The sequence below is a fragment of the Cynocephalus volans genome, chromosome 13 (assembly GCF_027409185.1).
Source record: "Cynocephalus volans isolate mCynVol1 chromosome 13, mCynVol1.pri, whole genome shotgun sequence".
NCBI lineage: Eukaryota > Metazoa > Chordata > Mammalia > Dermoptera > Cynocephalidae > Cynocephalus > Cynocephalus volans.
The window spans coordinates 50,177,682-50,185,978 of record NC_084472.1 but is presented as its reverse complement, the minus strand read 5'-3'; the positions used below and the strand labels follow the sequence as shown (position 1 = coordinate 50,185,978).

The 8,297-nt window shown below is 39.6% G+C and overlaps 1 protein-coding gene across 1 annotated transcript in view; it reads left to right on the top strand.

Annotated features, from left to right (window-relative positions):
• The first annotated feature begins 2,912 nt into the window (after positions 1-2,912).
• Positions 2,913-8,297, top strand: part of CCDC68 (coiled-coil domain containing 68) — a 46,801-nt gene continuing 41,416 nt past the window's right edge. Inside the window, exon 1 of the mRNA XM_063077458.1 lies at positions 2,913-2,976. The gene's annotated coding sequence lies outside the window, so the exon portion shown is untranslated. The remainder of the gene's footprint in view (positions 2,977-8,297) is intronic.

Here is an 8,297-nt window from a genome sequence, read left to right as displayed (position 1 = left end):
GGGCGACAATTTGCAATGTGCTCTAGGAGGGGAGACTGCATCTGCTTTTCTTTTCTGCAGCCTACACCCCTTCTCTTCTTGATTGTCCCCTCAAAGGGTCAGTAGGAGGAGGGATTTATTAGATGAGGGTGCTAATGGTGGTTTGGGGATACTTTAGTCTCCACCTAATCTCTATCAGACCCAAACAAAGCCATTCCAAACACTTTGCAATAATAATTTTTCTTAGTATAGATAATCTCAGGTAAAATGTGAAGAAAAACAGCTATAGAAAATTTTAAATGATTTGTACATATTCTGTGACAAAAATAGCAATCAAATGCTATAGGTATAAGAGAAATCCATAAACATCAATCCGCTCTCCTCCCTAACCCTCCAATTTCCAACCTCCACGATACACCACTGGAGTTTTAGATTCATGATGGCTTATGGATTCTCCTGAGCATCACTGGGCAGGTTGCTAATATTTTATAATTCTGCATTCACATTGATCCTGAGTGGTTTCCTGCTCCCCTCCACATAAGGTTTATTCAAATTACCTGGGTAAAAGTACATTTGCAGAACTGTGAAGTACAATCACTATTTCATACTGATTAGAATTTTTAATTTCAGTTAAAGTCTTCCTTCTTCCCCTAGAAAAATACACAAATCTTACCTTCACCTCTGATCTTGTCAGTTACTTCTGGGATATTGTCTTAGTTTGGGCTGCTATGACAAATTACCATAGACTGATATTAAACTGGCTTAAACAACAAACATTTATTTCTCATGGTTAGGGAGGCTGGGAAGTCCAAGATCAAGGTGCCCTTAGATGTGGTGTCTGGTGAGGGATCTCTTCCTGGTTGGCAGATGGCTGCTTTCTCACTGTGTCCTCACATGACAGAGGTCACCTCTCTCTTTTTTCTTCTTATAAGGGCACTAATCCCATTCATGAAAGTTCCACCTTCATGACCTACTTACCTCCCACACACCTCACTTTCAAATGTCATCACACTTGGGTTTAGGGTTCAATATATGAATTTTGGGGGGTACACAAACTTTCAGTTCATAGCAGAAATGGTGGGACTTATATACAACATGCTTTTCTTCAACTCTTACTATTTTTAATAACTTTGTTAAAAATAGTTGAAAGATAAAACATCACTTAGTTCTGTAGTACTGGAGTACTTACTGAGCCAAATATCCTAAGTTCACCTTGGCACAACCTGGGCTTATGGAAAAGTGGAATTTCCTCTCCAAGAAGGGTGAAGGCCAGAAAGAGAGGTGGAGGAGGTCTCAAAGCAGGGTGGCATCCAATCCTGAGAAAGATCCAAGCTCAGGAGGAACTGTGGTGTTTAGGGACCAGCTTGCAGACGCAAACGAGCAAACCAGAGCAACATAACAATGATCTGCAACAGGTGGATATCTTCAGTGTTTAAAGTAGTCAGAAACATCCATGGCTATCTTTGGAACATGATTTGTCTGTAAATATACATATAAATTATTTAATAGAACCACAAAGATCAAGTAACAAAAAATTACCTAAGAACCATTAACTTTTACTTCTCCAATTGGGTCACAATCCACAAGTCAATCTCTTGGGAAAAGAAATAACATTTCCCTCTGACTGTGGTGGGAATTAGTAACTGTAGGGTTCCCAGGAAGATTCTGAAAAGCCCTTGGATATTAAAAGATTTAGGCTGCAGTTTTCCAAATCTGTTAAAAGTGAGAGAGGTGGAGGAAATACTTCTTCCTTTTCTTTTTTTTCTACCTGCAGCCCTAAAAGTTCATGAACTTTCAAACGGACACAGGAGCCAACCTGAAAGAATTCCTAGCGGTCAAAGCTAGAAGAATTTGAGCCACAAAATAAATAATGTAGTATTGAATTGTAGCCTAAAGTATACAATAACTATACACGAGTCCTTACTGACATAAATATATGATTTAATAGATAAATAAATGGGAGAGAAGGAACAAATCTTCCTTATAGAATAATTCCAAATAATAAGTAGGTACTCTCTCCTCTAGGAGCTGGAGTTTAATGCTCCCCAATCTTGAGTATGGTCTAAATTTAGTGACTCCTATCCAAAGAAGGGAGTATGAAAAAAGAAAAACAGTAACTTTGCAGTAGAGAAACCTGGCAGACACTACTTTAACCAAAGGATCGAGGTCAAAATCACCAGTGGTAGGTCATGTCACAATCACGTACATCCTGAGAGGATGCCACGAGAAGGGTTCCTCATCTCTGTGACCTTCCTCCCTCCAGACCCACAACCACTGACTAATCATGAGAAAAACAGACAAAACCAAATGAGGGACATTTACAAAACTTTACCTTACAAGAATATTTTATCACAATACCAGAGTTCTCCAAAGCTGTCAAAGTCCAGAACCCGCTAGAGATGACACCAAATGCTGTGCGGTACCCAAATGCGATCCTGGAATAGAGAGATATTCGCCGAAAAACCAGTGAGATCTGCACAGTCTGGAGTTTAGCTAAGAGGAAGGGACCAACGTTGATTTCTTAGTTTCGACAACTGTACGTGGTTACCTAAGGTGTGGGCATTAGGGGACACGGACTAGGGGTATAGGGAACTCTCTGTACTATCTTTGCAACTATTTTGTAAATCTAAAATTAATCCAAAATATAAAGTCTTAGTAAAAACAGCAAAAACAAAAGTCGATGAACTTAGGGTGCACACAGAACCTTCTTGAAAAGCAGCAGCAACTCTGCCCCGTCTATAGCTCTGCTGAGGGGTGTGCGGGGACAGTGTTTGGGACGTGTGCATTGGACGGCGCGTCCGGGACGCTGCGGGAGCCGAGGCTCCTCCCCGGAGCCGCCCGGGCGCCGGACTCTGCCCTGGGCGCGCCCCACGGGGCGGAGCGGAGCCTGCGGGCGGAGGCAGCGACACCGCCCCGGGAGCCGACCCTGGCTCCGAGGCCCGGGAGCCCAGGGGAGGAGCAGCGCCGGGACCCCGAGCTGGTGGAGCTCCCTCCAAGGTAGGCGAGTCCTGGCGACGCGCGCCGTGTCACCCCCTCCGGGTCCCCTTGGAGCGGGTGCCCCCTCGGAGCTCAGGGCCCCCAGGACATTGCCTGTAAAGGGCTCCTAGGTGAAGACGGTATTCCTCCCTGTAAACCTCTGCTCCGGGCTAGGATTCTCTGGCGAGAAGTTTCTTTTCCTTCGGGAAGAGAAAGAGCTGCCTTTCCCGGAGGAGGGAACCCCTCCCGAGCCCGGCGCGCATCTGATTATTTCCGTGGGTGGAGGTTTCACAATCCCTTTCCCCGCTATTTCTGCCAGCTGATTTCGGGGGCCGTGGAGAAAAGCGCTCCGGAAGACGCTGTCACCTGTTAACTTCAGCGTGGCGGCTTCGGCTGATCACTGCGCCCGCGATTCTTAAGGCCAGAGGTGGGTGGAGGTGGTTGTCTTACCCTTCATTCATTCGTGCTGCCCTCCGTAGAAGCCGGTGTAGTAAAAGAACAACCCACTGCCGGGCAGTTTTCTACTGCTTCTGTGGAGTGGGCACCATGGGATTTTAGAGCTGAAAGTTACGGAGCCCTAGACAGCTTTGCAAAGGAGCGATATTATTTTACTAAAGAGTAGTACAGGACAGTGCAGTTTTTAGATTGTATAATGATATTGCTGTGAATTTTCAGCTTTTTTCAGGGGGATAGGGAAAAAATTGAATATAAGGATCAGAACAAGCAACCAGCCCTGAACAGGACCGAAGCTGTGTGTTCGTTCAACCTTATATCATAGTTGTTTTATTTTACGAATCAAAATCTTTTTTACTTCCTTAGTGTGTATAGACTAGATGAAGCGTCAAAATACAAAATTTGCAATAGGGTGAAGGTGATCTGTCCTTTTTGTTTTACCTAATGCTATTAAATATTCAGCTTTACAGAAGTCTGGTTTTCCAGACATATGAGCTGGGCTGGAGTGTCAGGTACCGTGGCAGGCACAATTGGTGCTGTTGTTACACTGTTGCTGGGCTGCCCCATCCCCCCTCCTACACTCACAGTTTGAGTGAAGGCCCCTGACAGAGGAATTTGTGCCTAAGGCAGACAATATCTCTGTGTGGCTCTTCAAGTGTTTACACAAAGAGTAAAAGCAAGTTATACTTCCTCGGACCCAGGAGAACTTAATAAAGAGGTTCTTATCTTTTGTTATTTATAAAATAAATTGATCTCCTGTTCTAACTAGAAAGGGACTTTCGAAATAAATACAGACGCTATTAATATGAATTAATCATAGCCACATTGTTAGCTTATTTATTTACAATGTGCTCAACAGTGGACTAGAGTTGTAATCCAAAGTTGGGCCAAAGCTGAAAAATATAAACTAGGTTGGGTCAAAGCTAAAAAATGAAGTGTATATTTGTCTGGGATAATGCCTGAACAAGAAAGAATAGAAGATGTTGAAGGAAATTTAACAGTCTCTTAAAGTCGGAGGTTCGCATCTTTTGAATTGAGATATTTACATCTAAATCCTGTGGCCATTTGTTGACTGAAAACATTTCATAATGGCAAAATTTTACTATCAATTTAATAACACATTTAAATTATTAAGCACAAAAACAGCCATCTACATGGGTTTGGGAAACAAAAGCCTGTGTGTATGTACTTTTAGTTTTAGAAAATATATGGTGTATCTGTGGATTTGTGGACCTGTTCACACAGTAATTGAGAATATGTTTATTGGGCGCCTGTTGTACAAGGCACTGTGCTCTGTGTTGGAGACATGGGGGAGATACAGCCCTGTGTAAATAAGACGCAGTTTTATCTTTATGGGATTTAGACAACATTGGAGATATCCAGCGCACCTGAGACCGGAGACTGGGAATCACATGAGTGACCGCATGAATTCATTTCATATCACACACTCCCTTACACTGATTTAACTATCAAATCTAAATATTGGAAAGGAACTTACGTGTTATTCTGCTTAGCGGTTTCTCTTTTGTTCAGGGAAGAGCTTAGGAATCATCGATTCTGAGTCTAGTATTATAAAATATTAAAATATTAAATCTAAAGTAGCTAAATATCAATTTTATGCAAATTAAATAAAAACTAAACTTATAGTTATTGATGCTGATAATGCAGGGGAAGAAATCAATGAATGAAAAACTTAAAATTGAGAAAATTCTATCCATCACATTATTCTTTCCAGTATGTTAGAAAAATATGACTACAATTCTGTTTTATTCCCAGAGGAAAACAGCGACATTATTCAAGCTATTCTTACTTTGTATTCTTTTTTAGAAAAACAGGCTTATTGGAAATATAATTTAATACCATAAAATATATACAAGTGTACAATTAAAAGATTTTTAGTAAATTTGCTTTATTGTAAGTATACTTTATATATCACAAAATATATCCAAGTGTACAGTTCAAAGATTTTTTGTAAACTTACTGGATTGTGCTATCATCACCTCATTCCAATTTTAGATCATTTCATTATTCCCAACAAACCTTTGGTCCCTGTTTGCAGCCACGCACCATTACCACTCCCAGCCCCAGGCAACCAGTAATCTACTTTATGTCTCTTCATATTTTCCTTTTCCAGTCATTGCATACAAACAGCATCAGACAATATATGGTCTTTAGCATCTGGCTTTTTTCACTTAGAATAAAGATTATGAGATTCATTTGGGTTGTATCATGTATCCATAGTTGATTCCTTTTTATCGCTAATTAATATTCATTATATTCCTTGGCCATCCTCTATTTTGTCCACCAGTTGGTGACATTCTACGATTACATTTTAAATGGTAAGACAGATATGTTGGTCCAGCTTTCACGGTGGCATACTTTGAAAATAACATACAAGATGACCTTTTATTTGATGGTTTGATTCTCCTCTATGATAATTTTAAATATTAAAGTCAATAGTTAAATATCTAGATTTCTATTAGGCAGAGGTGTTTTCTGTGTTTAACCATCTAGGGAACAAACCAAATAAGAGCTTCCTAATAATGCTGCAAGAGTGTTGACTTTTGGTATACCTCTGTTAGGAAACAGGAACCCTGAACAGCAGTCACAGTCAGAATTGTTTTCTTATACGTCCCTATTTACCCTGCTTTGTGCCAACCATTATGGCAAATGCATTTTTGAAGGGGTCATGCTTGACATCAGCTGATGCTTAAAAATCATCTTAGGGAGATTTCTAGTTGAGCAGAAACCCTCCTATAAAAATCACACAGGTTCTGTGAACCTAAAGAGAAGACTGTGTCACTCTGAGTGCCTTTAAGTTACTACTCAAATTGCAAGTTCTTATTTGGTGATAAAAGAACACTAAAATGACTTGAAGGCCTATTACAGTGGCAACTTATAATGCAAAGGATTTTTTTTTTAACTTCTAACATTTGAAAATAACATTAAATAACACACTAGGTTAAGTCACATAGTTTTCCAAAGCTGATTGTGTTCATTTGGAGCTGAGTTTTTCTACTCAAAATGTCAAAACAACTTCCTAAAACTCCTAGGTGAGAACTTTACTGTTCTGATGATCTGTAATTAGATGAAGTGACCAATCTCAGTTGGTAAAATCCCTTTTTTTTCATTGGTAAGCATTTAAAAAGTTCTAAAACAGATGCATTTTTCTGGTCTTATGCCAACAATATTATTCCAAATGTCTCCTGAGAGGAATATACAGAAATCCATCTTCAACCATCTTGCTTTCATATACTTAAGGAATCAGGGTGGAAGCATTCACCATGCTGTCAGTTCACCAAGAGGAAGAAGGCTTGATTAGCACTGATCTGTAATCGCCTTCTAATTATTTTGATGGGTTCACTTATGTTGTCATGATTTTTCTATTATCACCTGCATTTTGGCTGGATGTTGCTCTTGGATAAGCTGGACATCTTCATGGAACAGGAGGGTTGATGGAGGCAGAGAGAAAAAGGAGGGTCCCAGCTGCTTTGAGCCCTGAGTAGACTTTTTAAGTTATTGACTCAATAGTCTATGTGTAAATGGACAAATGTGAAGAACAAAAACATGCATCCGGAAATCTATTAGGATGGGCAGATGAGAGTTCTAAGTTCATGAATAAGATTTAAATCTTGTTGCAAATATTCTATTTTTTATGTATTCTTGTATATTTCCTCCTACTTTCCACCTTAGTAAATAGTGCTTATGACTCACATTCTTGAAATATTTAAAAGACTTACCTTTTAAAAGAAAAAGGAAAGTCATCCTACTGAAAGTCAAGTTTTCTTGACTATTCTTATAGTATCCACAGTTCTATCTACTTGTTTCCTGCAGTAGCCCAATTGTCTGCTTTCTAACAATCCTGACTCCATTGCTATTGTTTGCCATTTTCACTTTTTTAGGGTTGATAATTCAAATGAAGGAAAACAAATCCAGTTAATTGTAGCTTCTAGTTAGTTCTCATAAAATTATTGAGGGTTCTTAGATTTTGAAATCTCAATCTCAATTGTACCTTGCTTTTTCTAGGGTACTGCCAGATTACTATTTTTTAAATAAAAGTGTTTAAGTTTGTTTTGATTTGTTTTTAGTATAAAATATTGTAAGCTTTACCAAGTGGTTACACCTGCCAAACTACCATCACTATCAAGATATATAACAACTACATCCCCCTCCTCCCACCCCACCTCCCACCTCACCAAAGTCCCCTGTATCCCTTTTGTAGTCAATCTTTTTCCCCACTCCCAGTGCCTAGCAACCACAGATCTGTTTTTGGTTGCTGTAGTTTTGACTTTTCTCACATGTCATTTAAGTGGATGATGCATTTGAGATTTTTTTATGTTGTTGTATCAGTAGTTCATTGTTGCAGTCTCTTTGTCATCTCTCTTCCCCTGGATGACAGAGATGCAAAGGATTACTCAAAGCCCATTTCTTCTGAGCAGTGAGAAACCCTGAAGGGGTTAATTTCCTGGAACTCTCAAGAGAGAGGCATTCCTTCTCGGGAAATTAACCCTGAACTGGGGTTCTGTCTCAGTATTTATTCTCTAGGCCAGAAAGTTACAGAAAAGGAACATAGGTGGAGTTATGGCTAAGTATAGTTTAACAATAGAGGCTGGTAACATCAGTGAAATAACAAAGTGACATTCCATAATGCAATTTGCAAAAAGTTAAGTTGATCTACCAACAAAACCTTGTTAGTAGCAAATATTGTCTTTTCCTACAGCAGTTTCCTCAGTATTTTTACATAACAATAAAGCAACTTTCTTAACATATTAATCAGTAGGTTAACCTGCTCCAAGGACATCTGTCTGTGAGCCAGCAATTTTGCTGTAGTTACAATTCTTTATCTACAACAGAGACTTTAGCCTGGGGAAATTTTCCTGTCTTTTGCA